Source organism: Emydura macquarii, unplaced genomic scaffold (genome assembly GCF_026122565.2).
Source record: "Emydura macquarii macquarii isolate MOO-44397 ecotype Brisbane River unplaced genomic scaffold, CSIRO-AGI_Emac_v2 contig_1253, whole genome shotgun sequence".
NCBI lineage: Eukaryota > Metazoa > Chordata > Testudines > Chelidae > Emydura > Emydura macquarii.
The window spans coordinates 57,072,194-57,091,609 of record NW_027131390.1 but is presented as its reverse complement, the minus strand read 5'-3'; the positions used below and the strand labels follow the sequence as shown (position 1 = coordinate 57,091,609).

General features: G+C 39.2%; 1 protein-coding gene across 4 annotated transcripts in view; it reads right to left on the bottom strand.

Annotated features, from left to right (window-relative positions):
- The window catches only part of TRAK2 (trafficking kinesin protein 2), a 67,659-nt gene extending 48,417 nt beyond the window's left edge, over positions 1–19,242 (bottom strand). For 2 of the 4 annotated variants that reach the window (XM_067548898.1, XM_067548900.1), the window contains exon 1: positions 19,106–19,242. The gene's annotated coding sequence lies outside the window, so the exon portion shown is untranslated. Of the gene's footprint in view, positions 1–14,055; positions 14,079–18,914; positions 18,928–19,105 lie in introns of those variants that run through there. The other 2 variants (XM_067548899.1, XM_067548901.1) reach the window with 2 other exon arrangements.
- Between the last annotated feature and the right edge of the window lie 174 nt (positions 19,243–19,416).

The following is a 19,416-nucleotide window of genomic DNA, read 5'->3' as shown; positions in this document are numbered from 1 at the left end:
AGAAACAATGAATGTAACAATCAAAATAAAAAACATTTCACTTAATCAGATCTCACATGTTTGGTATCAGCAATATCATAGTTCTACTAATTCTGTAGTCACTCACTGAGTCTTTCAGGCTACACAAAATCTGATTTTTCCAACTTAAAAAAAATACAAAGGAGAAAACTTTTCAAGCCTTCCACCCATCCACACAAATGAAAAAGTAGTAAAAAGGACATAAATCGTTTTCCCCCTTTGCAAGTCAGCTTGCAGAATATCCACAGAGCTTGTGTTTGTTTTATTATTCAGTACAGAATGACAGTTTGTAGTTAAAATCTAAATCTTTGATTGCTCCATTTTTTTTTGCCACCACCTTTTAGTGTTTGTTTTTCCCAGTCTTAAATAGCTACCATCTGCCACTAGCTATTGTAAAACAACTTCTCCCTGTGGCCTTTCCAGTTATGGAGAATGCAGACTGATCAAGAAATACAGGCAGCAAGAGCACTCAGGCTGCACTTATGCTTTCCCAATGGGTGCATATCCCTTTCATATGTACTACTCTGTCTTCCTCCAGATATTATATATCACTACATGCACCCTCTGGCCAGCAGGTCTGAATGCAGCTTCTTTATTGCCACGTTATAGGTAAATATACAGCTAAGCAGAGTTTCCTTCCATCAAAGAGTTAGTAAAAGAGGGAAGACTTCAAATGTCCTCACTGTATGCATAAGAGTGGGAGAAGTGCAGAAACTTTTAAAAGCCAAACAAACATGCAAAAACCACAGCTTTCATTGGCTGTCAGAACTCTAATCCAAGAGACCTTTCAGTGGTTGTCTGAACTGCGATCCCTTCCCAGTCATGCCCCAATCACTTTAGAAATGCTGCTAAAGGACATTTAGTCTCATACCGGAGAACAAAAAGACATGATTACAACCTAATACAACTGCTAGTTATGAATACTGATAAACCCTGATGCGAGGAACAAATCCATTTAGAATTACAAGCCCATACATAAGGTAACACTGCCATGTGAATGGATCAACCAAAGGCTGTACTCCTAGCTTTTCTCCATAGTAATCATGCATAGTGCATGTTGTCTAGAACACTGAAATAATGAGAAGTGTTAATAGGAGCACAAACATCCTACTGTTGGATTGTTTCCCACAAAATATCACCCCAGGAAGGGAAAAGCACAGAAAATTGATTTATATATAGAAACAAACGAGCCGCTGTTTTTAATGCCCTTTTTTGTGAGAACAGCTTATAAAACTGATTGTTATGCTTTTGTTTTTAGTCTTGAACACACATGCAGTTGTCATTTACAGAGCTAGCATTAGGTAACTGTATGTGACAGTGCCATCTAGAGGTAGTTACTATCTCATTTTATCTTAAATGAATAAGCTCCAACCTTTGGGAACAGTCTCTGAAACCAAGCATTTATGGTGTCCCTTTATCAATATCGACAACATGTAAACTTGTCCAGTATCTTTATATTGTTTGCAATAGTCTATTTCTTATGAGAGTCTCATTGAGTAGTCAAAATTGGATCTGACAAATATTATAAACAGATGCTAGTCACTTCATTTGAAACAAACTTTAAGAGATTGTTTTTACATTCCCCTGCATCCTCAAGAAAATCTTGTTCATGTGTCAAATTCCACGTGATCTGTGGTATGAAAGGATTTTCTTTTTTTGTCAAAATCTGAGGGGAATTTGGAAGTTGTTTCACTATGGATTTAAGAAAAAAGAGGTACAATTCACTTTTTGAAAAAAATGTACTGGGAAATTACAACATATTTAAAAAATGCTTTAGCCTAGAAAGTCCAGAATGCTGCACTGAAGCAGTGTTTCTCAACCTTTTAAGTAGCAAGTACCCCTTAACTTATTAAAATTTTCAGAAGTACCTCAACACTCAATTTTCCATGGGATTTTATATTTACAGACTAATGTGAGCCATATGTTGGAAGAAGGGCTGAGTATATAAGGCCATGATATGACAGATGTCAGATCTAGTGTGGGTAGGGTTACCACCAAAGCTAGGAGGCTTTAAGCGGCATGCCAATTCTGGGGAATATAAAGCGCTGTGCCACATTTTTTGCTATAGATTTGAGAGGAGGAAGGGGTGAGAGAGGGACAGGGAAGGACGACAAGAGAGAGAGAGAGAGATAGGAAAAGAGGGTAACTGGTGAGATCTGGAGCTGTCATAGCTGTCAATTTAACTGCTCAGCTAGAGCAGTGAAATTGACAAGTTTTCTGGGCACTGGGCTTTGAGCCAGGGAGCGGGCTGCCACCTGGGCAAGTTGCACGCGGCTGCCACCTGGCTGCCAGCCAATCCAACCTGGGGCAGAGGAGGCTTCCACGCCTGCTGGGACCCAGGGATGTGGGCAGGCAGCTGCTGCCTGTCTTCTTCAAGCCAGGGCGCTGGAGAATGTCCCTCAGCTTGGAGCCAGGGCGCAGGTGGCTGCCACCCAGCTGCAGGCCCAGCTCGTGAGACGCAGGAGGCTGCCACTGGGCTCCCACCTGGGAGCTGGGACTCCCCTTTAGCGGCTGCCACCTGACTCCCAGCTGGGACTGGCTTCCCCAGAAGTCGGCAGCTGCCGCCCGCCTCCCCTTCACTCCGTTTTTCCCCGGGTACCACCTGCCTGTGTCCCGCATACCCCGAGGGGTACGCATACCACACATTGAGAATCTATGCATTAAAGAACCCTTGAACAGATCTATTGCAACTGCATACAAGTGAGTTGCAGGTTAAAGCCCCACTTGATTTTTCTCAGAAGAGATTAACATTTTCTTAATTTTTAACCTGTTCCCATAAACACACACGAAGTTATCCCCACATCTACTGTTGAGAAACTGGTGTGTTTGTTTCTGGAGTTATTTACCTGTCAATTGCATACATGCAGTTCCCATTCAATTCAGCTGAAGTTGCATATGTTCAAGTGACTGGATGACTGGGCCTCTTATTTGTTGTACCTACCTCAAGTAATTTATGGCAGATTACAGCAAAGACACATATATATGAAAACCATGAGGACATCGGCCCTGTAGTTTATGTGAGCAAGTTTCAATGACACTGAGTACCTGTTAATGTCACTTCACATCAATAAAGAGATGCAGAACACACAAGAATATCATAGAATATTAGAGTTGGAAGGGACCTCAGGAGGTCATCTAGACTAACCTCAGCTAAATCATCCCAGCCAGGGCTTTGTCAAGCCACATATTAAAACCTCTAAAGATGGAGATTCCACCACTTCCCTAGGTAACCCATTCCAGTGCTTCACCACCCTGCTAGTGAAAAACGTTTTCCTAATATCCCACCTAGACTTCCCTCCACTGCAACTTGAGACCTTTGCTCCTTGTTCTGTCATCTACTGCCATTGAGAACACCTAACTCCATCCTCCCTGAAACCCCCTTTCAGGTAGTTAAAGGATGCTATCAAATCCCCCTTCATTCTTCTCTTTTGCAGACTACACAAACCTAGTTCCCTCAGTCTCTCCCCATAAGTCTTGTGCTCCAGTCCCCTAATCATTTTTGTTGCCCTCCGCTGGACTCTCTCCAACTTGTCCACATCCTTTTTGTAGTAGACACAATACTCCAAATGTGGCCTCACCAATTCAAATAGAGGGGAATAATCACTTCCCTCGATCTGCTGGCAATGCTCCTACTAATGCAGCCCAATATGCTATTAGCGTTCTTGGCAACCAGGGCACACTGCTGACTCATATACAGCTTCTTATCCACTGTAACCCCCAGGTCCTTTTCTGCAGAACTGCTGCCTAGCTCATCGGTCCCCAGTCTGTAGCTGTGCATGGTATTATTCCGTCCTAAGTGCAGGACTCTACACTTGTCCTTGTTGAACCTCATCAGATTTCTTTTGGCCCAATCCTCCAATTTGTCTAGGTCACTCTGTATCCTATCCCTACCTTCCAGGGTATCTACCACTCCCCCTAGCTTAGTGTCATCTGCAAACTTGCTGAGGGTGCAATCTACCCCATCCTCCAGATGATTAATGAAGATGTTGAACAAAACTGGCCTCAGGACCGACCCCTAGGGCACTCCGCTTGTGACTGGCTGCCAGCTAGACATGGAGCCATTGATCACTACCCATTGAGCCCGATGATCTAGCCAGCTCTCTATCCATTTTGTAGTCCATTCATCCAACCCATACTTCAACTTGCTAATAAGAATGCTGTGGAAGACTGTATCAAAAGCTTTGTTAAAGTCTAGATATATCACGTCCACTGCTTCCTCCACATCCACAGAGCCAGTCACCTCTTCATATAAGGCAATGAGGTTGGTCAGGCATGACTTGCCCTTGGTATTATTATTAGGTACCTTCACACTAACATTTTCCTCTAAATCTCCTTCAGATTCCTCAGGTATTCTAATCCATCAAACCCAGAATTCTATAACACAAGCTAAATATTTGTCTCTATGCCCTTTCAACACAATAAAGAAGCCTTTCATTTTCAGTACACATGATAAAAACAGAAAGGTCAGTATAGATTTGCAGCCTTTTACTTGGACCTCAAGACAAACTAGCTGTCTTGACTCCGGAGGTTTTTTCCATTTCTAGCTTCCACTGTACAATAATATAAGTGTGTCGTGAAGACTAAGAGTTGAAGTATTAACTTAGGCCACAAATTTAAATTTTGTTAAAAAATTGTACAAAGCCAATTAATACAAGTGTTTTTGTGAAATAAAAATGAAACAGTAGAACTTGAATATAAACATTCCCTTAAAACATCTTCAACAAACACTGATGCATTAGAATCAGAAGTATAAATTAATTAGAAACAACAGTGAAACTGGCTAGTCCACTAAGTCTTCTAATCTCCAGACTAAACAAACCCAGTTTTTTCAACCTTCCTTCATAGGTCATGTTTTCTAGACCTTTAATCATTTTTGTTGCTCTTCGCTGGACTTTCTCCAATTTGTCCACATCTTTCCTGAAATATGGCACCCAGAACTGGACACAATACTCCAGTTGAGGCTGTATCAGCGTGGAGTAGAGCAGAAGAATTACTTCTTGTGTCTTGCTTACTACTGCTGCTAATACAGCCTAGAATTATGTTTGCTTTTTTTGCAACATTGTTATACTGTTGACTCATATTTAGCTTATGATCCACTATGACCCCCACATCCCTTTCTGCAGTTCTCTTCTCTAGGCAGTCATTTCCCATTTTGTATGTGTGCAACTAATTGTTCCTTCTTAAGTGGAGTACTTTGCATTTGTCCTTATTAAATTTCATCCTATTTACATCAGACCACTTCTCCAGTTTGTCCAGGTCATTTTGAATTTTAAGCCTATACGCCAAAGCATTTGCAGCCCTTTCCAGCTTGGTATTATATTCAAACTTTGTAAGTGTAAACCCACTAAAGCCTAACCAACACAAAGAAAATTATTTCCCATTCCAGAAACCCTGTGCAACTTCTAGGGCATCATGAAAATATTAAGCAACTGCATTGAACAGACAGAGAAAGGCAAACCCATCAGCAAACCCCTGAGAAGTTTATTAGAACGTACCAATACCACAGCGGTTCATCTTATTGACATTTGTGAGTTTCTTATGGCTTTATTATAGCTTGCCATGACTTGACATTTCCAGGGATTAGAACAGACAGTTCTCTGTACAGTGTTAACCTTTGGGAGTAATCACGTTCTATTTGCTGTCCAGTGCTACAATTCAAGATTCTTCCTTGAGTGGAACTTGCTTTTCCAAGTTACAAATTTAGGTAGATTTATCCACCTAGAAATCACAGGGATACCCTATTTTCAGAATGGCTGTATAATACTTAATCTTGGCACAAACCGTTACTAGTTCAGGAATTTAAATAAATGTCTCTTTTTGCACCATTTAACCTGTATAAATTTTTTTTTTTAAAGTGCTGTTAAAGATAATATCTGATGCAGGGACCAAACAAGATTGTTCATCTTCTCCATGATTATTTTATTTGTGCTATAGTTTCTATCCTGTTGTCCTCTTTTTTCAGAAGTTGCATGGCACAAAAAAGTGATATAAGCCAAAAGGTAATTAAAATCTGTGGTTATACAGTTTAAAGAGAATGTCACGTAATTTAAATCCAACATTTGGATGGTTAAAAATAAATGGGCTGGGTTTATAAAATAAAATTAAAAATAATTAAAACCATTTACTTGAATTTTAAAATTCACCTAGCAATGATATCCTATACATTATGCTAAGCCATGTGAACCAAATGTGAAAAACTTACTAGAAACAGACCATACAAAGCAAAAAGGGACTCTTTCATTGTCCAAACTGAGTAATTAGCAAAAGATAAAAACAAAATTATTAAAATGCTGATTTTTTATAATTGTTATAATTCTTTCAGATTTAATATTCTAGAATGTTAATATGGAAAATAATAGGTAAGGAATAAAAGATAATGGATTTTAAAATATTTGTAAACTGCCAGTTACCATTTAATACATACAAATATTCAAAATAAAATTGCATTATACTTCTAGGAACAGAATTTATTTCAAATGGCATGCTGCATTATAAATTTATGTTTTCTATTATGTAACAGCAGGCAATAGGTATCACCTCAGTTTTGCAACTGGTACTACATATAAAAGAAAAATATATCAAAAATTTTCCACAGCCACAATTTAATCTATATCTAGAAAAGCCTAGCAAACCCAAGTATATCATACAATGTATGCAAAAACAGACCAAGCCAAAGCTAACTCATCTAAAATACACATTTTATGTAAAAACAACAAGAGTCCTGCAGCACTTTAAAGACTAACACATTTAATTTCTGCAGGCATAAGCTTTCATGGGCTGCAATCCATTTCGTCAGAGGTTTTTGCTGTATACAGACTAACACGGCTACCCCTCTGGAACTTTTCACAGTTTATGTAAGAAATACAAAACTACTATTATAGCAATTACTACTACTGTAAAACTTTCCTTTTATCATTTCCTTCTATTTTACATCTTAATATTGCTCACATTATACATTTTCCATCCAACATTTCGTTCACTTACAATTCTAATCATGTATTGATTGGCTATTCAAGACAGGTACATACTGTTAGAAACAATAAAAGCTGCAGACTTCTGTTGAGCATACTTTAGTCAGAACTATTACGGCAATATATTTCGCCAAAAACTTAATTTCATACTATAGCTAATCAAAGCTAGAAAAATAAAAAGAGCTTTGAACTACATTGATAAGTCTGTTGAAAAAAGGAGTGCTGGCGCTTCATGCTGAATTGTTTCCACTGTATTGTACCATATCCTCTGTCCTCTAATTATCAGACACAGAAGTCAGGCAGGCTGCTATTTTTCCAGCACTGTCTTGCTCTCTGGCAATCCTACCATTAAGACAGCTGTTGTGACAGATTTGGAGTTGCCTCTGGCACTGTCACTTTGTCATATTGCTGAAGAGCTTTCCTAAATGTGTGTCTTCTGTAGAACACTTTCCTTTAAATGATTAAAGAATTTTTTTTATCTGATTGTGAAGAATAAGTTTATTTGCATAGTCCCTCTCCCTTATTAATGCCAGTGTCATGATTATATAATGAAAGGGACTAGCTCCTTTTGCTCAGACAGGGTTTCTTTGTCATTAAGCATGTCGGTTATAGAGCCAACTGTAAATTTCACACTATTTTTCTTTATAAACAAAGAACAAAATCTTCAGTCTCTCTGCTGCTAATGAAACAATTTATGTTCTGAAGGAGGGACAAGCTATTAAAAGGTGATGTCTCTATGTTCCTCCTGTTTTTTTTGATGTATACAGGTGGCCTTAAGGGCTTTGTTCTCCACTCCTCATTCTTTCATTTTAGAAAAATCAAATGTCAAATCTGGTGTCACTGGAAGACTCTGATATCTCAGATATGGATTGTAAGCCCCCACCCTTAAAAGGGCACCATCAGTTTAACAAGTCCACACACGAACAAAATAGTTTGAAAAATTTTAAACTACTATTGTTACCACATAAAGTTACCATAACTAAAGGATATAAAAAAATTCTCCATATTCCAATTTATTTTGTCCATTTGACATAACTTCGTGTCTAGTCATTTGCCGTGTTTCTTCTTTATAGCCATTTTCTCTAGTTGATGTAGGTCTTTCACATGAACAGGTTTGTTTTTTAATTATTAACGTTTCTTTCTGAGAATATATGAGGAGTCCTTAACTGAGTATTTCCTAATATCTGAGATTGGGATTTTGAAGTTTCATGTCCCAGAAGAGGAGGAGGAACAGAAGGCACAATTATGCAGCAGTAATCTTAAATCCTTCTTAAAAGATTTTAGTAAGAAAATGTTTTTAAAAGTAAAATGTGATTGTAAAAACAATAAAAATTGGCAGGGAGTGTCTGGGGAAGGTGTCCTACGTGAAACTATTTATTATTTGTTTTTGTTTTTTAATTTAACATATGCTTGTAATTGAAGGACTAGAGAGTCTGGCTCTATAAACAAAGATATTTTCTCAAGCATTATTACCTATTCAATCACATACATGAAAAGGTAAGAATTTTAGGGGACAATCCTGTGAAATTTACTCACATGAGTGCTTCAAATGAAGTCCTACAGACTATGAGATCAATGGGACTATGCAAGCATGAAGTTAAGCACACATGTAAATATTTCCAAAATCAGGGCCTTAAAGAGCTGATGGCCAAGGGTTGTTTCTTATAATACAAGAGATAATGCTGACACAATTAAAGTACAGCATGATCATCTGGAGGAGAGGGGGAGAAATGGGTAGATGGAAGAAAATACCACTGGATTTCTTCAAATGCTCCTCAGAGAAATGCCACAAGTCACTAGTTACAAATAGTACAATTCTATAATGTAAGACTACAGAGGAAGCAGAAGGAAACAATAACCAGAACAGTCCAATAACCTCTGGTATTATCAGCATGTGAGTTGGCCATAGCATGACAAAGATACATTTCTCAGGACCGCATGGCAAAAGCTTGATTAATTTCCTCTTCAATGAGTCAGGACAACTTGACTCAGAATCACTATCAAATCAGTGTTGATGGAAACTCTTTCAGAGAGGAGACATAATTAGATAGAGAAGATTAAAAAGTGTTTTTCAAGACTCCTTTTCTGACCATATTGATTGAATAATTGCGAATGAAAACAAAAATGGCAGTTACATCACCTCATTTTTGTTATCCTAACCTCACATGCACAAACATATCCCCAAAGAGCACTCTCTGTCCATCCTGAAATTCAAACATGACATATCAGGAAGATAAGGTGATCAGCTTCTACACCTGGAACTCATAAGGGCAAAGCTTCAGTTGGATGCATTAGGTAAATGAAGGAAGTTACATCTGATTTCCTGCATACCAAGACAAAACTGTATCCATGAATGCACTAGTAAAGTAATTCATTTACCAACCGCTCTCAAACTGCTGTTGCTCAGAATAGACCTATTATTCACTCTGTTCTCAAGTTAAAGATGGGACTCAAACTTCTAACAGAGTTCTTATTCTAATTTGGCAGAGTGCCTTGGTGGTTATGAGATATGAGACAACTAATCAACATTAGCACCAAGATGATTTTCAAAGAGAAAATAAAGAGAGTCTGTAATGACATTACATTGATTTTCCAAACAGAAACCAACTATGCAGAATTAGTGGATCCTGGAACCACAAATACCTCACTTAAATGTTAATGAGTAGTAGTTGTGTAAAACACGTGAATCTGTGTCACTAAGTCTTTAAACTGCAGTTCATCTGTTACTACTACATATAAGATTGCCACCTTGTTGAAATGGCTGACACGGACCATAAAGATTATTTGCATATAGTGAAATGTTGCTTTTTTATCTTTAAGATAATAAAAACTCTTGAAATGGCTTCTGTTCTCGTATCAAGTGCAGCCACGAGTCATTGCCAAAATGTTCACGTGACTTGCATTCAGATGTGGAGAGCAGACATGCATACATTCTATTTCATGTAAGATGAGGAGCCAAGCACGGTCTACCAGAGAGAGAAAAACAGTTATTTGGACACCAGCTCTGCTTATCACATTAAATATTTAATTGTGTGATTGGTATCAGGGTTACTTTCAGGCACTCAGCTCCTCTAGGGAACACTGGAAATCTATTTCACTTGCTGCTTACAGAGGTGCCTCTTCCCAAAGCAGACAAAAATCCATGTTCCCAAGAAACAGCCTAACATTAAACCCTAAATCCCAAAGGTGAGGCAATTGCTTATTATGTGAAGAAATTAATGGCTATTCATTCAAAAGTGCTTTTCAACAATTGAGATAGCTGGGAAAAACCACTGATTTTTTTTTTTTTTTTTTTGCCAGCAGCAGTGTTGGTAGCCTGTAAACTAAAGCTCTAGTCAGTGGATGGCATAAGAAAGGGAGGGGGAGAAAGAGGGAAAGCACCTCCAAGAAGGAGACTCCTATAATGGGGATGGCAAAAAAAACATACAAAATAGATATGGGAGACGTAAACAGAGAAAAGGGCATGCTAGGATCCTGCTCAGTGGGCAAGTCATGAAGATGGCCATGTCACACTTTCTTAAACTCATGTTTTTTCAGAGCTGAGTCAGGCGCATGTGTCTCTCCCCTCACCATGAGTGGCAAAACTATTTTTTGCTATATAGTCATCCTTAATACATGCCTTTATACATAAACCCTACCGTGTTTTACTTAATTTAATTTTCTATGTTATAATATATTATCTTTATCAAGAGATAAGAATGGAAAGTGATAGATCTGGTGCTCAGTGAAGATTTTCACCTGAGGTGCTGAGAACCTACAAGTTTGACATTCTGCTTGACAATTAGGAAGAGAAGACTTCTGAAACCCTGTGTGTTGCTAAATTTTCCACAGTATTAGAATACCCACAAAACTAACAACATAAAAAATTTTTATTGGTGCTGCACAAGGCTACATTTTCTTTTTCAAGAAGTGATAGGATCTAGGGGCAGGAACTCCTGAGTACATGCCGACTGTTTACCTACTCGCTGTGTGATCTTGGGCAGTCATACACTACTTGCATATCTCTTCCATACATACTCAAAAAGTTACTACCCACACTAGGAATGAGACCACCACCACCTGCTAAGACCTCCTACACCCCATTCGGTCTTATGAAAGGAAATGCAGCCAGTGACAAAACTCAGAATGTTCACTTGTCCCAGATAAATAACTCTAAGATCACATCCAACTTCAGAACATTTCAAAGACTTAAAACCACTACAGATGACTAGGGACTTGTCTACAAGGAAAACGGTCCAGATTAGCTGTTGCAGAATAAACTACTTCACAATATCTGCCTGTATGATTACTTTATTCTGGAATAAAAATGATTTTATTCTAAAATAATTACTTCACATCAGAAGCATACAGAATTTAAGTCACATTTATCCTGCAATAGAGTCTCCATACAAGGAGCTTAATCTGCAATAGCTAATCTGATAATTTTCCCAGTGTAGAGAGGCCCTTACACACTGAATGCAAGACTACCAGTTTTCTGGATTTAAATTGTAAAGTAACTGGGAATGAAACATGACCATATGTATTCATCTCCCAAGTGCCACAATTTCAAGGTTAATTAGTTTAATGACAGTCATTAATACCCATTGTAACACTGGCAGGCCAGATGCCAGCTCTTACTCGGGCTGCAGGCATTAGTAAAGAATTGACAACCTTATAGCTAAAGACCAGAACAGGTCACCAGTATGTTAGTTTTCCTTAAAATAAATATTAGTCTTATAGGAATGTATATACATGTATAACGTAATGTTTAAACTCTATGCAATGCTTGTAAATTGCTGCATGCATTAATCTCACTTGTAATGTCTATATTCCATGCTATAAGAAAATATGTAAATTATGCTTTATAAACTTGAAAATGTTTGCTCTAAGCTTGTGAACTCAGTCAGAAGTCATCCTCATCGCCCATCCAGAAGGGCTATCAAAATCAAATGGACCATCAAGGATCATTACAATACGAAGGATTGGTTCATGGCCCTATCACACTCATGGAGGAGTATGTGCAGATGGCCTCATCCCATTGCTCTGAAGGCTGGAAGAGGGAAATAAAAATAGATGATGTGAAAATTTTCCATCTTTTTGGCTGTTTGAACTCTGAAGGGCCAGAGACTCTAAACTGGAGCCAGAGATCCCCACAGGCTACCTCTTGGGTCTGCCCTGAAAGAGGCTTAGAATTGATAGATCATTACACTCTGTCACTCTTAGGATATAGATGGTAACAATTTGTGTGTATGTCTCCTTGCTTTAGCTTGTAAATAACTAACTCTCTTATTCTTTTTTCCTAGTTAATAAACCTTTAGATATTTTATTACAGGATTCACTAGAGGCGTGGTCTTTGGTGTCAGATCTAGGGTACCAATTGATCTGGGTTAAGTGACTAGTGTCTTGGAACTGGAAGCAGCCTGAATGTGGAGTGATTTCTGGAGTACATGACCATTTATCACTAAGTCCAGTTTATCTGGATGGCAAGACTGACTGGAGAGTCTAAGGCGACTATGGTAAGATGGTTATAGTGATCCAGGAGTTCACATTTGTTACTGACTTGGTGAAATCTAATTATAGATCACCACCTGTTTGGGGTATCTGTCCTGTTTTTGACAGTCCGCCATCAGGTAGGCACTCACGGTTGTGAGCCATTCCAGAGAGCATGACACCCATGATAGCTTGAAAGTTTTGTTATGAAAACAGATTAAGTAGTTTAAATTGGTAGTTCTAGGCAAATTAATTTAGCTAACTTTTATCTAAGAAATTTACTCAAAGCAAAGAAACATTTCAGGTATTTAAATCATCAAATAACTGAACACTCTTCACACATTAAAATGACAGTACAGCAGAGCTATACTGCAAGCACAATGAAAAAAGCAACATGCTCAAGTAATTGAATAAATAGTGTCTAAAAACAGGAGCAAAGCAGAGTTTCTGTGAAAAATCATAGCAAAACAAAAACTCTTCTTATTTTAAGTCCATCTATGACAACTTCTGTCAAGTAACCATGTCATGATTATTAGTTCTCAAATCTTTTCTGCACATACACAACATTAACAACAGATATATCACCATTTTGGCAGTGTGAGTTTTGTTTTCCTTCTCCTTTCACCAACACAATCCAGAGAGACCTGGACTTCTATTTCAGAGTACAAGAAAATTTCATTAAACTAATACTTTGGTTAGGGAGCATAGCGGGGAAACTCCAATGAAATTCTGATGTCTCAGTTCTAAATGCCTGACTCTTTAGGAGACAAAAGGCCCCTAAGTATATGTCTGAGTTCAGACTGGGTAGATCCAGGGAAAGTCAGATGTCTTAATGTCCCTTTGCTACCAAATAGGTATGTCATACTTAGAAATGGACTGAGCACTGTAAGTGAGTTTGTGGCAGAAAATGAATATTTTAACAACAAGTGAGGAATCATGGAATAATACAAGCAACTGCTTCCATTAGTCTTGGAAGACACAAGAAAGGGATTTATTTTCTGAAAATAGTAACCTAAATGATGTGTATTATAAACAGAGTTTTCATCAATATGTTATTTCACTGCTCTTTATATAAAAATGTTTAGGATGGACTATACTTACACTATTAAAAGTCTCTTCTACAGTATAAGTTTGTTTCACTGTGCAACACGTTTAAAATGAGCATGTTGTATTCAGTTTTGTTGAGCATTTAAGGTCACTGACACATAGCTAGTAAAACACATAATCTGGAAATATTTATCAGTCAACAGACTGGTTTCTTAACATACCTGAAACAGTGAACTACATCAAGACAGAAAATAATGTTGCTTGCTTTGTTTACATTCTTCAAATCAGGCGTATTAGCTAAGTTACTTTCTTCTGATGCCATCATTGATTTTATTTATATACTGTATATCTGCTTAATACAGCTCTAAAGGTTTTCAATCACTACATTTGTAGCGGTCTTCTGCAATTCTACAACGTGATTTTTTTTTAAATTGTTTGAGAATTTTAGTTCAACACTCAAAAATAAAATCAGTGTTATTTGATTGATTCCTAACCATTTTTTAAACAAAAATTACTCTCTATTAAAATGCACCAATATATATTAACTTACTCTGCTCAATGTTTATTACTGAGTCACCAGCCTCAAAGTGAGTACAGCCATCAATCTAAGTGGATAGAAAAGTTCAGTTGTCACTTCTATAACCGTCTCTCTGGAAATACTGTTTTGTAACTTCTTAAAACAATACTTGTCAGTGAATCACATATCCCTATGCTTCCTACAGAGACAGCACATAGCAGAAAGGCTATTCTTCCCCCGGCAATCCCTCTCTTATGGAAGCAACCACTGTTACAAAAAGCTGTGCTACACAAGAACTTTAGTCATATAAACCCAAAGCCTTAGAAATACCTAATAGAAATTAGATAAACTAGGTACGCAGATATAAAGATATTACGATGATAGCATTATCACAGTAAAGAGGAATCAATACTTTAAGCAATGGGAACTAAATTATTTCATATTTACTTCAGCAACTTATTATTAGCTTTATCTGAACGTCAGGCACTTATTCAAGGGTCTAGACATCCTTGCCATAAATTACAAGAACAAAATAACATTGATCTGTGACCAATATAAGTGCACTACACGCATCACTATTGAAGGAAACAAAGAAATCCAGGAGACAAGACGGTGCTGAAGATTACGTAAAAAGAGTGGAGGAGAAAGAGACAGGCTAACTAGAAACGATGTTAAATAATGTGTTTAAGAAAACACAGCAACACTGTTCACTAGCTCTACATCTTAGCTTTACCACTCAGTCCCCCACAACTCCTCTAAAACATAGAGTATATTTTCCAACAAACAAGTTGCTGTTTGTTTTGTAATGTCATTCAGAGGCCTGAGCAGTATTACATTTGTAACTGGGTGACATCAGCTACTGGTAGCAACAGGCATGGATGAAAAGAAAAAAGAATCAAGTAGCCTTGAATTGTATTATCTGCTTCATTCTGTGTAGAGCCAGTGGTAATGATTCTTAATAAAGAGATACTGACACTCACATGATGCAATTTAACCCAAAGCACAGAAAGTTGAGAGTTTTATGTAGAAACAAAAGTTTAAAGATTTTGTTTCTAGACCTGAATCTGTAGTTGTGAAACCATAAATAAAATACAAATTGTTTTTTATATAGCACCTTTCATCTGAGGATTTCAAAAAGGGTTACGAACATAGATCAATACTCACAACAACATCCCTCAGAGAGGTATTTTTAAAATACCCTTTTATTTAATATTGCAACAAGAGTAGCTACTTCAAATACACAATATTTATTTTTCTTTAGATTCAACTTTAAAAAAGTGCCCATATAAAAGCACCCTGACAATAGATTTTCAACACTAAATATACAAGTAAGAAGTTAACTTATCTTTATTTAATTATTTAAGGCTATTGCCTGGCAGAGTTATCTTAGCCAGTAGATTATTATTTATAATCTGTATTACTGTGGAGCCTAGGAAAAAAATCCAGTAAAAAGTCATTCACTCCTAATTTATATCCAGGAACATACCCTCAACTTTACCCTACAACCTTACCACAAAAATCCTTTTGCAGCATTTCAGAAGGTAACCAAATTTAGGGTATTTTCAAAAGTTTTCCCCCCCCCCCCATCCAAAGTACCTTGAGTCATTCACAGACACACAGGTTTGCTATGAAAAAGCCTCTCATGAGAGTTTGTCAAAAATACTTCTGAAATCAAGACAAATAAAAATGTGTACATGATTCCACATAACTGAAGACTGATTTCAAGAAAAGAGTTAAAATTACACTCTGAATGCAACTTTTAATAAGTATAATTTGAAACAGACAAAATTATTCACAAAATTTAGGGTTTCAAAAAGAAACAACAGTATCACTATTAATGTCATAATAAACCTTGCAATGAAAAAGATTGTCTCCAAGTATTGCAACAATCTCTTTTGCACCAGATCTGCACACAAGCAGAGTCCTAACAGCTTTTATTTTCTAACAGCAAATATGTAACCTCCGATCAAAATTAATATGATTAAAGGTACTTTGAATGCATGAACAAACTCCTTGATTAGGAGCTTAAAGTCATGCCATCTGTCATGTCTGAGCTACCACTAGGATTTGCAATGAAATCTAACGTTTGACTCAAACTTTCACAGTAATTTGAGCATTTTTAATATACATATTATATATGATGGCAGAGAATACTTCCATGGGTTCTTATATAATTTTCTTTTATTAAAAAGAAACAAAACCCCACACTTTAGAGGCTGAAATGCTTGAAATAATTAACAGTTGAAAGCTCAAGCTGCTGCATGGGTGTAATTTGTAAAGTCATGTGTGTAAAAAAAGCCAAAAATGGCTGAAAACTTAAAAACTGGATGGTAACGGACTACAAAACTCAGTGATGATTCAATCTGGTGATATTCTGAATAAAAATTAGGAAATTACCCCAGTGATAACTGAACCTGGAGATAATCTAAACAAAAGGAGCTCTCAACCATACTTGAAATTGTTTTGATTTCTTCACGCTGACAGACACTCTAGGCTTCAGAGTGAGGTTTGCAGTTTGTGTGTGTGTGCAGACTGTGCTGATTTGTGTGAGTTGTGTGTATTTGTGTGGGTGACAAACCAGAAGTATGGGCTGTGGTGCATTTGAGGTTATTGTATGTAGTGATTCTGTTGATTTGGGAGAGGAGGGTTGTACTGGGAGATGTGTTCATTTGTGCGGGTGAAGTTGGGCCAAGTAATCCACCAGCTGTGCAGCCTCCCTCATACAACCAAATACAAGTGTTGCATGCAAATTAGTTGTAGAGTAAGAGTGGTGATAAGTTGAATTATCTCTGATATCAGGATGGTCTAGGACTCTTGGCAGAACATCAATACACATCTTATCTGTACAGCCACATGGCTGTAATTCATAAATTCAAATTGGCTGAGACCTTAAAAACTGGACGGTAATTGCCCATGAAACCCAGTGATGATTCAACCTAGTGATATTCTGAATAAAAGGAACTCTCAACCTTGCTTATAGATGGTTCCATTGTTTCACATTGACTCAACTGATATTTTAGGCTTTAAATAACATTCCTGGAATCTTGTTGTATACATTGCTGTTGTTTGTATCTTTGTGTTTTACATTACTACTGTCTATTAGTGTAACATTCAAAGCAGATAGAATCCTTAAAACCCCACACTCTACACTTAAAATGCAGACTTTGTGATTCACAGTCTTATGCTCTTGGCTACTCAGTTGTATTCCCTCTTAAAATGTAAAATAAAACAAACCTCCTCTGATTAACTTCATTCAGCAAGTGCCCAAGAATAAAAAGTTCTATTGAGAAAAATCTATTAAGAACCTGTAAATGGAATTTGTTTTACCTTACGAAGATCATATGTATAAACCACCAATACACATTGCTCTATGAATAGCTGTGTAGAATACAAGGTACTGAGGATCAGTTTTGACAGTATAGCCACAGTATTAGAGGCCACATGAGGGAAGAAAAAGCTGCATTAGTTAGAGTTTCTAAATAATTAATGTATCTTAGCCATACTTATCTGTTAATATGTTAGCAATCTGCATTTTGGAAAAAAACAAAGAATACCCCCCCACACACCTAAAACACACTTCTTGGAAGCCCTATTTGAGACCATTATAAGAGAACAGGTTTATGAACTGCTTCTTTCAATTTAGCACAACCCACCCGCTGCACCCAACAAACAGGACCCAAGAGCAGGAAGTCCCCTTCTCCCCTGTTCCATGTCTGTCCCAGCAATCACTGTTCCCATAGCAGAGCTGAAGAAAACTCATCCTTGATCCTGCAGGGATTTATCCCAGTCACACAGCTGGGGATTCCACAGATGTCACCCCAAAAAAACCCAGGCCCATTGTTTCCCTGATAGTCAAACAAGTGACCAGGCAGACAATGTCCTGTGACACAGGGAAGACACAGGGAAAGGATGGGAAGAAGAGTTAACAAAGACATGATGGGGAATAAAGGGGGACCAGGAGAATGGAAGTGACTGGGTGGGGGGATGGGGTTGGAGTGAAGGGGGGTTGGGGTGAAGGTGATCTGGAGGTGGGGACCGAGTGAAAGGAGGGGTTGAAGGATATGGGGATGGAAGTGATCAGGGGCTGGTTCAGAATGAAGGGGGGATTGGTGGTCAAGGTGACTGAGGGCTAGAGTGGAGGAATGGAGGTGACTGGGGATGGGGTCAAGAACCAGAGAGATGAAGGTGACCTGGGGCTGGGGTACAGGCTGGAGGCTGAAGGACAAGGGGAATGGAGGTGACTGGGGTTTGAGGTGAAGGTTACCTGGGTTTGGGGTGAAGGACTAGGGGGACAGAGATGACAAGGGTTGAAATGAAGTGGGGAAGGAGGTTGAAGGGCCAGGGGAGGAAGGTGACTGGGTTGAAGGGGAAGGTGGGGTTGAAAGACCAGTGGGATGGAGATAACTGGGGGAGGAGTGGAGTGAAGGGGGCATGGAGCTGGCCATTAGCAAAGGTCAGGAGAGGTACTGAAAGACCAGGGTGATGGAGCTGACCGGGGTTGAAGGATGGGGGGATGGAGGTGATTGGGGGGATGGAGTGAAAGTGTGACAGGTTAGGGTGGAGTGAAGGGGAGCCGGGGATAGAGTTGGGCAGGGGTCAGGAGAGGGACTGAAAGACCAAGGGATTGGAGATGACTGGGGGTGTAGTGGGTGGCTGAAAGACCGGGGGATAGAGCGGACGGGGAGAGGGGCATGGAGCTGATGGTGGTTGGAGTGAAGAGGGAGGACTGGGATGGAGGTGAGTGGGGTTGGGGTACAGTGAAGGGAGGTGAGATTAAACTGACCAGGTGCGGGACCAGGAGGGGATTGAGGGAGCAGGGCTGGAGGTAGGGTGACCAGACCTCCTGATATTAGGGACTTTGTCTTACAAGGGTAACTATGTCCCCACCTCACCCCCAGAAAAGTGTCCTGATTTTTCACTCTTGCTAGCTGGTCACCCTAGATGAGCGGGCCGGCGTGCAGCGAAGGGGGGCGGGACGGTCACGGAGGTGACCCGGGGCGGGATGGAGGTGACCGGGGCGGGGGTCAGGACCGAGAGGACCAGCAGAAGCGGACGCCCACTGGCCACGCCGGGCCCCTCTTACCCGCTCCGGGGCCAGGTTCTCTCCCTGCTGGCGCTTCCGACCGCCTCCATTAGCTAAACAAAAGCCTCGGCGGTTCCTGCCCCGCCCTGCCCTCCGGAGCGGGGGTCGCAGGCAAGCGGACCAGAGAGGAAGGAGGCGAGCGCTGCTCTTGCGTCATAAAATAGCACCGAGCGCTCCCTGAGGGCAACACGGACGGGCCGGGGACTACAATTCCCGGCATGCAAGGGGCGAGGTTCGAGATAGAGACTACGAATCCCAGCGTGCTCTTGGGCCTCGTTGCAGGCTGGGGCTCGTAGTCTGTGCCGAGAGCC